Source organism: Coffea eugenioides, chromosome 10 (genome assembly GCF_003713205.1).
Source record: "Coffea eugenioides isolate CCC68of chromosome 10, Ceug_1.0, whole genome shotgun sequence".
Taxonomy (NCBI): domain Eukaryota; kingdom Viridiplantae; phylum Streptophyta; class Magnoliopsida; order Gentianales; family Rubiaceae; genus Coffea; species Coffea eugenioides.
In genome coordinates, this window is record NC_040044.1 from 8,895,479 (window position 1) to 8,909,992 (window position 14,514).

Consider the following 14,514-nt stretch of genomic DNA (forward strand, 5'->3'; position numbering starts at 1 on the left):
ATTGAGTTTTTAAATCTACATAATCTGCAACTTCGTGGTAAATCTTGATATTATCCCCTCACAAGAGGATGCCTAAAAAAACATCCTCTGGTCAATGGTACACCAATATCTTTCCATGTTTACAAATATGAAATAAGAAAAGATGGCCAAATGTGTTAGTAAAACTTAACAGAGGTTCAAGTTAATAGAATATAAGCTGTAATCTAAAGTTCATCTTGAATACCTGATTAAAGGACAATTAGCCAATTTGCCATCACTGACAAGCTGGGTTTGGAGGATTCAAGAGTTGCATGGTAAGAGTTGCACGTAATTTACTATAATTTCTATAGATTACAGCGGTAAACTACTAAATGGTGAAAGAACCAAGTCGTCATAATAGGATACATGCACAATTGGTGCTCAAGCTAAAATCCAAAAAAAAAAAAAAAAGAAATCTCTACACAGTTATTAGATAAATTTGACCGAGGTAACACTTGGCATTTCTCTAGTTAAAAGAAGAAAATTTTATGCATAGCATAGAAGAAGAAGATCCTCATCGCTAAAAACAGAAGGTAGACAAAATCGGTGACAGATGCTTGCATTGGAATACGTCCCTTCTAGCATATAGGACGAACTAACAAAATAAGCCTTGATTCAAGTGACAGTCCAATTGCCGTGTCAAAAGATATCATCATTGTAATGTAATTACAGCAATAGACAAGAAAACTAGACCTCTGACCAAAGTCTTGGGAAGTGACTCCAGAAAATCTTCGTTTGTATTTTGCGAGGTTTGCGTCGAAAGGAACATAAGCAGAAAAATTGCAGAGCTTATCATGGATAGGACCAGGGGACAACCGTCCAGAAACTTTTCATGGCCAAGATGTGATGGCCCATCATCAACGGCCAAAACGAAGCCATGTCAAAAATTTATATCAGCTGAAGAAGACGGCATCGTTTTATTGAGTGGCAATTTAAAAAATAAAAATTTTGGAAACGGATGGAGCATCATCGTCAAACGGCGTTTGCATATAACAAATTTATCCCGCCCAAATTATTAATGAAAAGTTCATTTTTATCAGAAATCCCCATTTCACTTTCCTCATTTCCCAAACCCTTTCCCCGTTGTCTGCTAATGCAAAAAATCATTCCACAAAAGAACTGCCATTTCACTCCACAAAATCACTCCCATTTCACTCCCCGTTGTCTGCTAATTTCCAAAACAACTGCCTGAATTCCTCCTAAAGAAGACCCACGGTGTTTTTTGGAGGAGGAGAAACTGCATAATCCAAGGCCCTGGGGTGTTGCAATAGTTGGAGATTTTAGATTTAATCGAGGACAACTGGTGGCACAAGATCAACGAATCCGTTGAATGGCAAGATGGGATCTTTTACACTCTCTGCGCTGCCTATGCCCTTGTCTCCTCTGTTGCCCTTGTAATGTTTATCCGCAACATTGATACTCTTCATTTCTTTACATTTTTTTTAATTCATTGGGGTCAAAATTTTCTAGAATTTTCGAGTTAATTTCTTATTTTAGTGAGTCTTGAAGTTTCACATTAGTTTTCATGGGATGGATTGAAGAAATTTTGGAGCTTTGTTTATTTCGAGCTGGGTAGCTCAGCTGAGCAGTTAAAAGTGTTGAAATTATACTTGTAAAAAAGTTATCTTTTTTATTTTTCTTCTTTAGGTTGCAAGCTTAGTTAGTTTGCGTACAACATATATATCAGTTTGTACACATAAAACAACAACATGTAAATACTATTAAATCAAGAGATTGCCATAATGTGTACCAACTAAAATACACCGTGTACCAGAATAATAACATGATGTCAAAACTAAACAACGGGTGATAAATAATTGTAACTTGTACGATTTAAAAAATAAATGTGAGCAAATAACCCTTTTGAGGAGGTTCGTTGTTTCAAGAGAAAAGAACTAGTAATTTCTCTGTAATGTCTCCTAGTGGAACAGCACAGGCTTCTGCAAAAGAACTTATTAATTCCATTGTGGAAACTATTGTTAGGATTTTTGGTTAGATATGAGTACCTCTCTTTTCTTTAATTTAATGCTTGTAATTACTTCACTACTTTCTGAACAAATCATTATGATTGCAGAGAACCATGTTATTGTTGGAGAGCTTCTTGAGACAAAAGCTGCCCAGTAGGTTGACTTGAATACACCCAAATCCATAGTTGGAGATTCCAATTGGAACCCTGATCCTGAGGCATCACATGATACTGGTGGTTATAGCATTGGCTTCTCGCTGACTGTTTTACAGGTAGGTCTCTTATGCTTGTGATTTTTTTTTTGTTAAGGTTGAATTTCTTACTCTGGTGAAGTGCTTCTGCAATCTTTGCAAGAGCAAAGTTTGTATCTCATCTTCATTTGTCTTGACTGAATAGTATTTGTCATCAAATTGGAGTTAGTTGCAGTTCATCTACTTCTCATCTCTCCTCGCCTATGTAGAGTTTGTTTTTATTCGCAATTTGCATCATGAAAAAATCAATTGGACCATGCGGTCTTGCATAACTTAAGGCCAGGATACGAGTCATGAAAAGTGTGTGATTGTTAAAAGTTCTTAACTCATAATCTAGTGGAGGAATAAAATTCAGACAGTTTTATTTTAAATCTGTACAAAACTTCTGTTGCAACCACAATTTCCCAGTCTTATTTAGATAATTTTACCATTGAATGCCTGTAAGGCATTATATTTGTCACTGGTATCAAACTCCACAGTCCTCTTTCTCGGTGTTTTCCACATACTTCCCTTCAATCTTGACACTCTTGTACCACTTAGCACAGGCCATGTAGACTGCCAAATCTATTATGGTTAGACCAGCCAAGAGGAAGTAAAACCTGTCTAAATGACCGTTGTTAAGGTTTATTGGGATCCAACCAGGCATGTCATCTCTGGCAGATATTCTCATGACCATGCTCAATAGAAAAGACTGCTAACATAGTTTCTCAGGGAAATCGAGATCATGCAAAGTGCACTGCCAAAGCTTTTAAGTCCATCAGGAGCTTGATCGTTAAAGAACTCCAGTTGGCCTACGTACATGAAAACTTCTAAAGCACCTATTAAAGCATATTGAGGGACCTGCCAGACGATGCTCAATGAGCTTGAGCCTTCACAGTTTGTGCAATCTATTCTAGCATATTTTTGCCTATAATTCTCCACAGTTCCTGCCGAAAGCATTGCCATTACTACTATTGCGAATCCAATCCCCATCCTTTGAAGCTCTGTGAGCCCTTTGGAATCTTTAGTCTCAGTGAGGTCTTTAGCACCACTCTTCTTAATTCTGATTACTATTGGATCGAGGACTCTCCTGTAGAAAAATATGACAACTGCCACGCTCAATATGTCAAAGCTAGACATGCTCGCAGGAGGGATCTCGAAGTTCCACATCTTTGTCTTCATGGCTGCACCTTACTCAACAAATATGGATGCCATCTGAGTAAATACCACTGAATAAATTATAGTACATAGCCAAATTGGCAGTAGTCTCAGTATGCACTTAACTTCTTCAACTTGAGAAATAGGGCATAGACGCCACCAGTTATGATATCCCTGTTTCTCATTGAAATCTCTTGAAGCAATGAATGCAGCTGTATCCAAGAACCTGTGGTACACAAGGCAATCCTGACTTATGATTTGATCAAACAAATTCTATAAAGCTAGGAGCAGACTTGTTGTTAGATTGGCTTCTATTGGGCATCAAAAGCTTTTAGAACTTACTTGAAACCATAGGTGTGAGCATCTTTCTCGAACCAGTTACAGAACTTTCCTTTCCTTCAACTTCAAATAATTCATCATCACTTTGTGGCCCATCCACTCTCCAGTTCCTTATTACTGCTACTATTACTTGGGTAAACCTGAAAATAGGATTTCCATAGGGGCTGAAATGCCTGTATCTTGTGGTGCCTGCGAGGAAGAGTGCCAATGCTGCCAAGGCAGATGCAGTAGATGCCCAAAACCCTATTGCCCACATTCCTGAATTCTCATAGTAGCCCAAAATGATGTAGAAACCTACATGCCTATTTGTTTAATGTCCTTTCTGACCCAATCAATGGTAAGCTACGATTTGTTGATGTCTAATTGTTTAAATTGTTTAAGCTTTTCTTTGATTGAAATGACTAAAATATACTTTCCTTTACTAATTGCAACAATCTTAATTTATGGTTTTACTCTAATTGGAAATAATTTCACGTGATAATTAGCTGCATAAGTAACTCATAGGGGGTGATTTATATGCTGCAGTGATTCAATTTTGGAACGGCCAACCACTGAAGATGCTGAATATTCCATAAAATTGTCCATGTGTTTGAGCACTAAACATAGTTACCTGATGATTTTTAAAAGCATGATCGATTGTGAGATATTCTTATTTGTCTGAAAATTTCATCATACACAATTTTCTCATTATCATATTTTGTTCACATGAAAGTTAAAATTTTGTGATGGAATACTCAGTTAATTGGGGATGAATGGAATATAGGTGACCATAAATGTCTCTTATTTGAAATCACAAAATTAATTGATAGTTAATGTTAAGTTACAACTGGTGCAATTGGGTTGGCACACCACGATTAATATATACTCATTTGACTCACAATTGGGTTTGTATACTCATTTGATATTGCACAAGGCATTGTTCATCTTCTTGACTCACGAGTTGATTCGTCACGGGTTCGAGAGACTAATATCTTACGACGACTGGTGAAATCTAAATACTATTTATAACTTGCATTTTTAATGCATCTGTTCCATGGCTTTAAATTATATAACTAGTGTGAAAGTGTAATCAGTAAAATTATATTTATATGTTGCATAAGCAAACCTTGGGATTAATAATGACAAAATAATTTGATAAGTCGGTGGATTTCAAGGAATTTATATTGCAAGTCGCAGATGTGTCTCAACAGTCTCCACACAATAGGTATATGTACTGTAAATAAGAATTTATTTATATTCTATCTTGGAATATAACTAAATACTAAGTTATATTATTAGGATGGTAAGGTAAAACTTGTATGTCCAATTATCTGGTTCTCATGACAATGTATACCTCGTGTTTCAGCTATGATTGTGGTGTGTTCATAATGAAATTTCTGGAGCACTGGAATGGAAGATTAGGCATACGCATTACGGAGGTATATATATTATTTTGATTTATAGAAATTTTTTGGAAGCAAGTATTTTGATGATGACTTATGTATAACATGTGGTGCTGATTATTTCAATGTTTGGATAGGACAATATGTGGAAGTATCGAGTGCAATATGTGTCTATAATGGTTGCAACTGAGCATAACGAATGGGCCGAATCCATCCTTGAGTTGTTAATATCCCTCCCCGACGAAAAAATCAGTTGTAATAAATGATTGACAAATATCTAGTAATTTATAGTTGTGTTACGTAGAAATTTGTACTTGTGTTGTGTAGAATTATCTCCTTTTGGGATTACTGTTGGGAGCAAAGTTCATTAGTTATGAAGTTTTTACTACTAGTGGGACATGTAGAATTTTTTGTTGGGAGCAAAGTTCATTACTGTTAGTACATGTAGAATTTTTTGTTTGCGGTAGACAGGATTGGCATACCACGATTAATATATAATTTCTTGTACTCAATTAAAGAGATGTATATGGTCTAGAACTATTCTGCATTGATTGCAATTGTCAAACTACTATCTAATATAAAAATAAAACAATCATTTTAGTATTACATTGATCCAATCCAGTTCCAAAAAAGTCACAAGATTTGACATCTTAGCATACATATTCATGGAATGCAATTAGTTTCTACCAATTTATATCATAGGTAGTTGCACTTCTTTGTCGCTAATATGTATGGGAGTACTGCTCTTTGACCTTTCCACAGAAGCCACAATGGGGGTCTGGCAATCATTGAAACAAGCAATAAATTATTTAAATCAAATATTCAGTGTTTATAAAAGTATGCCCTACAATAGTCTTGTAGCAAGGTATGAATAATTCTAAATAATAACCTTAAATAAATTTTTTTAAAGAATTACTGACTATTAAGAATTCGGTGAATGAGCTGTACTTTGTCTTGCTCACAGGATTGTTAGGAATCAAAAGTGGGAGATTGGATCTTGAATACGGATATTATGAGCAGCCAGTATTTGAGGAGTGATTTCAGGTTCACCGGGTTAGATTTCAGTATTGTACTGAATAAGATACTGTAAATTTGTCCAAAATCTTGATTATCCACACAAGTGCAATATCTCACTTACTATCCTACAAGACTGCATATCTGAGTGAATAACTGTGGATGATCCAAAATTTGTTCACTGAATGACTGTTATCACGAGTAGCACATTACATTAGTTGCAAAGTCATGCTAACACTGTGTATAACAGTAAAATAACTAATTTGTAAAAATTAAATACACATTGTGTCCAAAATTTAAGATGCTATGATGTACGAAAATTATGATGCAAATGTGTACATAATGTATAACAACGTGCTCAACTGAATTAACAATATGTAAACAAAAATCAACCGAAAGTAATCTAAACAAAAATCAAAATTCGGTACATACGTGACCATAAATGAATACATTGTAAAGTTATACCACAAACTTATGGGTTACTATGAATATAACACATAACCAATGCATTAAATTGAAGTAACTATGCAACAAATTTGAAAAGGTCTTTTTGTAGTGTGTACCAACTAAAATACACCGTGTACCAGAATACTAACATGATGTCAAAACTAAACAACGGGTGATATATAATTGTAACTTGTACGATTTAAAAAATAAATGTGAACAAATAAATTAATAATCAGTAAAAAATTTTGTCCAAAGGTGTAATCATGTGCCCAAATGATATAGTTATTTCAAAACAAAATAACCAATGGTACATGGTATCAATCAATGCGTACAACATATATATCAGTTTGTACACATAAAACAACAACATGTAAGTGCTATTAAATCAAGAGATCGCCGTAATGTGTACCAACTAAAATACATCGTGTACCAGAATAATAACATGATGTCAAAACTAAACAACGGGTGATAAATAATTGTAACTTATACGATTTTAAAAAGTAAATGTGAGCAAATAAATTAATAATCTGTAAAAAATTTTATCCAAAAGTGTAATCATGTGTCCAAATAATATAGTTATTTCAAAACAAAGTAACCAGTGGTACATGGTATCAATCAATGCGTATAACATATATATCAGTTTGTACACATAAAACAACAACATGTAAATGCTATTAAATCAAAAGATCGCCGTAATGCGTACCAACTAAAATACATCGTGTACCAGAATAATAACATGATGTCAAAATTAAACAACGGGTGATAAATAATTGTAACTTGTACGATTTTAAAAAGTAAATGTGAGCAAATAAATTAATGGGCCTGTTTGGAACCTGAGTTTTTTGGAAGTTTGTCTAAAACTTTACTGTAGTGTACTGTAGAAGTTTTTGAAAAAATTTTGTAGAAGTTTTTGTAAGGTGAAAAACTTTTTTCTCTTTTTTTTCCTTTTCTTTTTTTTTTCTCTTTCCCTTTCTTTTTCTTTTTCTTTCTTTCCTTTTTCTTTTCTTTCCTCTCTTTTTCTTCTTCTTCTTCTTCTCCTTCTTCTTCTTCTTCCCCGTTACCTCCGCCACCCCCAGCAGCAACTCCACCTCCCGTCGCCCCCTCTGCCCCGCCTTCCCCCTCCCCCACCACCCCCCTCTGCCCCTTTTTCCCTCTCCCCCGCGCCCCCCTCTGCCCCGCCTTCCCTCTCTCCCCCGCCGCCCCCTCTGCACCCCCTTCTGCCCCTTCCCCTCCCCCCGCCTTCCCTCTCTCCCCCGCCGTCCCCTCTGCGCCGCCCCCCTCTGCCCCGCCTTCCCCTCTCTTCCCCGCTGCCCCCCTCTGCGCCTTCCCCCTCCCCCCGCCTTCCCTCTCTCCCCGCCGTCCCCCTCTGCGTCGCCCCCCCTCTGCCCCTTCCCCTCGCCGCCCCCCTCTGCACCACCCCCCTTTGCGCCGGACGTAGAGAGAAAAAAAAAAGACAAGAGAGGATGATGGCAGGGGAGGAAGAGGGGGAGAGGGAAAAAAAAAAGGACCGGCACCGGCACCGGCACCAGAAATTGGTGACAGAGCCGGCAATGGAGGTGGTGGTGGGAGAAGAAGAAGAAGAAAAGGGGAAGGGAATTTTTTTTTGTTGTGTTTTGGATATTTTAAGTGTGTAGGTTAAAAACTTTGATAAATTTTTTGGGGTTCCTGTAGCAAAAGTTGTTAAAAAACTAGTTTTATACAAACTTGGTAAAAAACCAAGCTTTCAAACAGGGCCAATAATCTGTAAAAAATTTTATCCAAAAGTGTAATCATGTGTCCAAATAATATAGTTATTTCAAAACAAAGTAACCAGTGGTACAAGGTATCAATCAATGCGTATAACATATATATCAGTTTGTATACATAAAACAACAACGTGTAAATGCTATTAAATCAAAAGATCGTCATAATGTGTACCAACTAAAATACACCGTGTATCAGAATAATAACACGATGTCAAAACTAAACAACGGGTGATAAATAATTGTAACTTGTACGATTTAAAAAATAAATGGGAGCAAATAAATTAATAATCTGTAAAAAATTTTATCCAAAGGTGTAATCATATGTCCAAATACAATAACGATATTTCAAAACAAAGTAACCAGTGGTACATGGTATCAATCAATGCGTACAACATATATATCAGTTTGTACACATAAAACAACAACATGTAAATACTATTAAATCAAGAGATCGTCGTAATGTGTACCAACTAAAATACACCATGTACCAGAATAATAACATGATGTTAAAACTAAACAACGGGTGATAAATAATTGTAACTTGTACGATTTAAAAATAAATGTCAGCAAATAAATTAATAATCTGTAAAAAATTTTATCCAAAGATGTAATCATGTGTCCAAATGCAATAACGATATTTCAAAATAAAGTAACCAGCGGTACATGGTATCAATCAATACGTACAACTTATATATCTGTTTGTACACATAAAATAATAACATGTAAATGCTATTAAATCAAGAGATCGTCGTAATGTGTACCAACTAATATGTACAAAATGTGATATTATTATGTCAAAAATAAATAACATGTGATGAACATCCTATCACTAATATGTACACCTTAATAACCAATGTGTACAAGTAAAACATTAATTTGTAACAACTAAATAACTAACAGTGAACTATAATGCACATTATGTAAAGTATAAAACCCTCTCTCTTTTTGTTCGTTGATAGCGTTTTAAGTGACTGATACGGATCAGCCCAAAATATATTTGTAATTTGTTCTTCACAATCAAGCTGCTCTGCGTGGAAGAATGACGGATTTTCCAATTTTTGTTCTTCAAAGTATCGTAGCATTGCACCAGTTTCACCATACTTTAATCCCCTCTCTCTTTTTGTTCGTAGATAGCGTTTTAAGTTATCACGAGTGTAGCCAATATTGCCTAATCCACCTACCTCTTTTCCCATGAGTTCATGGGATTGTTTCAAGGATATTCCTGCATCATTTGCAATCTCAGCTTGGACTCCTTGAGAAATACTTACTTTTCTTTGCGAACGCATCATAAGAGCACATTCTGAAATGTGTAGTGTGTGATTATGCTCGATTACCAGATCTCGAACCTGATACTTCATTGTTTCTCTGTTCAAAATTATCCCCATTTTAGTTTCACATCCGATTTTTGTTTCAGCCCGAGTTCTCTTTGGTTTTACATCTCTTTCGTACCATGGTTTGAAACCTTCTTTGCAACATGTGTACCTTCTCGATGTAACTACACCGTCTTTATCCTTGTTCAAGTAGTCTTTCCGAACACTGAACCCAACAACTAATCCGTACTTATTGTAGAAGTTGTATGCCTCATCTTCTGACTGAAATTCCATGCCGATCTTAGGACACAATGCTTCCTCCATTGAGTTGTATTCGACAAAAGCATTTTTTGCTATTATTTTTCAAGACAAACAATTATATTTATTTTTTATTTCTTTATTCACATCATAAGCACTTAATTATTTGTATTCACATATGTACATACTTTATAACGACGTGTACACATCTTACAACATTTTGTAAAATAATTTTTATGGATGTGTATCTTCTCTGTAATAGGTAATCACATAACTCTAATAATTTGCATAGCATATTTCACTATATAATATATACATTTTAAACAAATATTATAACCAATTTGTGTATAATATCAGTATTTACATACTTTACAATCATATGTACACACTTTATAACAATGTGTACACCCTTTATATCAACTTGTAACATAACAAATGCATGTATGCCTCATACACTTTTACATAGCGTAAGGTTTGACAGAATTCTCAAAATCTATACATTGTCATCTATATCGTTTGTGTAGTTATTTAAGTTGGTCACATTGTTAAGTTATTTTTACGCTTATGTTATTTTATTTGTACACATCCTCATTTATATTTTGAAATTCTGTACGGGATCTTTATTGTACAAGTTAACCATTCTCTCTAAAAGGATAATGACATACTTCTTATAATTTTTAAATCATGCTTCACTAAATAACACATTTATTACAATCAAATTACATATAATATTAGCGTTTACCTTGGACAGAGTTCACCCTGCAGTAAATTTCAGATGGGCCGCTCACAAGTCTCGGCTATGCATTTGTTACTCGATGAATATCTATCTCAATCATCCACTACTTAAATCGGCGTGTATTGTTGCTGCAGCGGATCTTCACAATTATCTTGTGCACACCTCAGACAAGATGCCCGTTTTGATAGGGTTTATTTAAGAGTTGGAAGAGAAGAAGACAAAAATTTATGTCTATGTTATGCGAAATAATTTGTTGAGAGGAGAAGAACAGAAGGAGCTACAGCGACAATGTATTGTGTTCAGAGAAAATCCACCACCGCCATTTTCTTCCCACATCTTTTAAGTTGAAAGAGTTTTAAAACCCGCCGATTGTACCAAAAGTTGATTTTCAAATTTTGATTTTGAATTTTTCATACCCTTAACGGCCAGACCAAACGGAGTTAAAAGTTAAGCTTGTATTAAAGCAACAATCCTCTACACTCATCTCCATTTTGTTCGATTTCGTTTTGGCCGTTGATGATGGGCCCACCACATCTTGGCCATGAAAAGTTTATGAGCGGTTGTCTGACAACCGCTCCAGCCCTCGTCCTCATGGATAAGGACGAGGGGCTGAGCGGTTGTCTGACAACCGCTCATAAACTTTTCATGGCCAAGATGTGGTGGGCCATCATCAACGGCCAAAACCAAGCCACGTCACAAAGTTATATGAGCTGAAGAAGACGGCGTCGTTTTATCGAGTGGCAAATAAAAAAAAAATTGTAGAAACGGATGGAGCATCATCGTCAAACGGCGTCAAATTTATCCCGCCCAAATAATTAATGAAAAGTTCCTTTTTATCGGAAATCCCCATTTCACTTTCCCCATTTCCCAAACCCTTTTCCCGTTGTATCACTCCACAAAAGAACTTCCATTTCACTCCACAAAATCACTCCCATTTCACTCCCCGTTGTCTGCTAATTTCCAAAACAACTGCCTGAATTCGTCCTAAAGAAGACCCACGGTGTTTTTTGGAGGAGGAGAAACTGCATAATCCAAGGTAAGATGGAATCTTTTACACTCTCTACTCCTATGTTGTCCTTGTAATGTACCGACAACATTGATACTCTTCATTTTTTTGACTTTTTTTTAATTCATTGGGGTCAAAATTCTCTGTATTTTCATTGTTACTAGATTACGAACTAGTAATTTCGTTGTTACTAGTCCGTAATTCATTGTTACTAGATTACGAACTAGTAATTTCATTGTTACTAGTTCATAATCAGTAATAATTTCGTTGTTAACTAGAAATTACAGGTTCGTAATGTCTTCTTCCTGATTTTTTATTTTTATCTTGTAACAAACTAGTAATTTCTCCTGTAATGTCTCCGTTTTCACTAGGGTTTTTCTTTGCCCCTCTCAATTATGTTGATTGAATTTTTCAATTTTTAATGTCAATTTTTTGCTGCCTAAGTTGTTGTGGTTTAATTTCGATTTTAATTAATTTATGTAATTGCGAAATTATTGAAAATCTAGTAATCAGTCCAAAGAACCCGCAATACTAGAAGAACGAAAGGAAAAGATGAGAAATTGTCAGAAAAAATCTGATATTGTTTTGTTCAGTTTTGCATTATATTCTGTTCAAGCTAATTGTAAGTTTTTTTTTTCTTTTGGCAATCATGATATGCTAAAATATTTGGTTTTTTTGCCTATTGATGGGCAAGCTGAATTTAAGGTTTCCAGAAGCTCGAAAAATTTCTTTTGCCTTTGCCATTGTTGTCTTGTTCATTAAATTTTAAATTTTTTGAGTAGTAGATTAAATCAACTTAAACTCTATGTAAAACCGTCGTGGCTTGAGCCCAAAATTATAACTGAAGATGCGGAAAGACAATGAAAATGAGAACTTAAGCTGCATTGCTATCATTTTTAGGATGGTGATGCTGTGCTAAGGTTTTCAAAGCCAAATAAGTATTGGGTTGAAAGCTCGCAGAAAAGGCTAAGTTTTGTGCTTAAATTTCTCAGACATGAGCTTGCTGAGAAAGGCTGATGTTGTGGACTTTATCTAGATAGATGATTACTTATTTTTTTGTGCAAAGCAGTTAGTGGATCTTGTTGAAGGTGAATGTTGGCTTCTGAGTGGAGTATTGAATTGTTGATGCTAAGTTGTGATCTAATAAAGCCACTTAGGACTCAGATTTCTGAAGTAAAATCTTCATTAAAAGAAATTATAGTAACATAAAGGCGGTGCTTTTTTGTTTTCAGTGATCACTGCATGGCTATGACACAGTTTCAGCAAATATATTGGGTTCTTAATTGGGTCCTGATAATTGGGTTCTTAAGTTGGTAAACTAGCTATATGTCTAGTGTCAGAGTTTGATGTCTCTAGTTTTACCCCCAGTGGCTATCCCACTGAAGAAGTCATTGCTAATGAACTCAATGTTCTTAGTGTTTCCTTTTTTCTTTTTCCATCCACTTTTTGTACTTGCCTTTTTATTTTCTAAATGATATCTACAAGTGCTTGGTATGAGAATTTCAGCTGACAGTTTATTTGTAGAATACAAATACTAAAGGATGGCGCTCTTGAATCTTTAACTTTCCACTTAATTTTACTGTTACCAAGACAGGATATGATGTTCAATTTAAGAAACTGTTTGCTTTTAGATTCTTGTCTAAGAACACTTTCTTGTGTTTATCATAAAAACATTTTGAATTTCATTTGAGCACTCTTTTTCGCAGTATGTACCGTGCGTTGGAGATACAGTTCTTGGGATTGTGGTAGATTCTAGATCAGATGTAAGCACTCCATATTTCTTTTGTTTGGCTTTTATTAAACCTGCATTTATCTTGTCAGTGAAATTTACTCTTTCCTCTCTTCCCTAAACTTGTTGTAGAAGTTTTGTTTGATGAGAAAATAAGCTAATGATCCAAAACACATCCAGTTTTAGGTTCATAATCATCAGGCAATTCTGTTTATTTCCTCTTTCCTGAAAGATTCTTCTCCTGGTTTCCTGCCACATATTATGATCACAATCAGAAAAATTTTGCTTCTACAAACATCTAGAGAAACAATCTGATAAATAAGAGGGTGCCGTGTCCATATCATTTCTTGAGACCATAACTAGTGACGCTTGTATATCTATAACATGGTATGATTCCACAACTTGTATCTACTAAAACGCAATCATACAAGTATACAAACTTTAGATGCATGTATACATTTGATGGCCTCACTGTTACTTGTCCGCTTTAAGCACTTAGTTTTTGACCATAACTGTCATGGCAGAACTTTCTTGTGGACATTAAAGGACCAACCTTGGCATTTTTGCCTGTACTTGCATTTGAAGGTGGAACAAGGAGGAACATACCAAAATTTGAGGTATGATTTTTATTTTATTATTTTTTTGGAGTTAAGTGTTGCATTACATATTGAGTTTTGAATTTTCATTTCCTAGTAATGAAATATCAACTAAGAAGAATAACACTATATTTTTATACATATGCGTGTCTTTGAACTAAATAAATTTAAATGCCATAATTAAGTTAAAAACAGCTTTTACTTTTGTCAACATTAGAGGCTGTTTTTCAGACTATTTAGTGTGTTGTGAAAAAAAATCAAAACTCAGACAATTATTTTTGGAATACATTATCTCTCCTAAGTTGTATGATTGAAATTGGAAAGATGTAAGTGTATTTTATATTCTTTTTGCAGAGGAAATTCATAATGTTACCCTGGTGTAAATAATGTTTAATTAATATTTATCCAGCAAAGATGTATTATAATATTTTGGAATTCTCAACCTTTCTTCTTTCTGAAGAAGTTCATTTTGAACATTTTGTAACTTTATGTAAACCTCTTGTACATTTGTAACAACAGAAGTGTGTTAATACATTTCTGTGAAGAAACCTCAAGGGATAGGATATTGAAATTATCCTTT

General features: G+C 35.0%; 1 pseudogene; it reads right to left on the bottom strand.

The window, feature by feature from the left end:
• Positions 1-2,701: 2,701 nt before the first annotated feature.
• On the bottom strand, positions 2,702-9,933 carry LOC113750354 (annotated as a pseudogene).
• Positions 9,934-14,514: the final 4,581 nt, after the last annotated feature.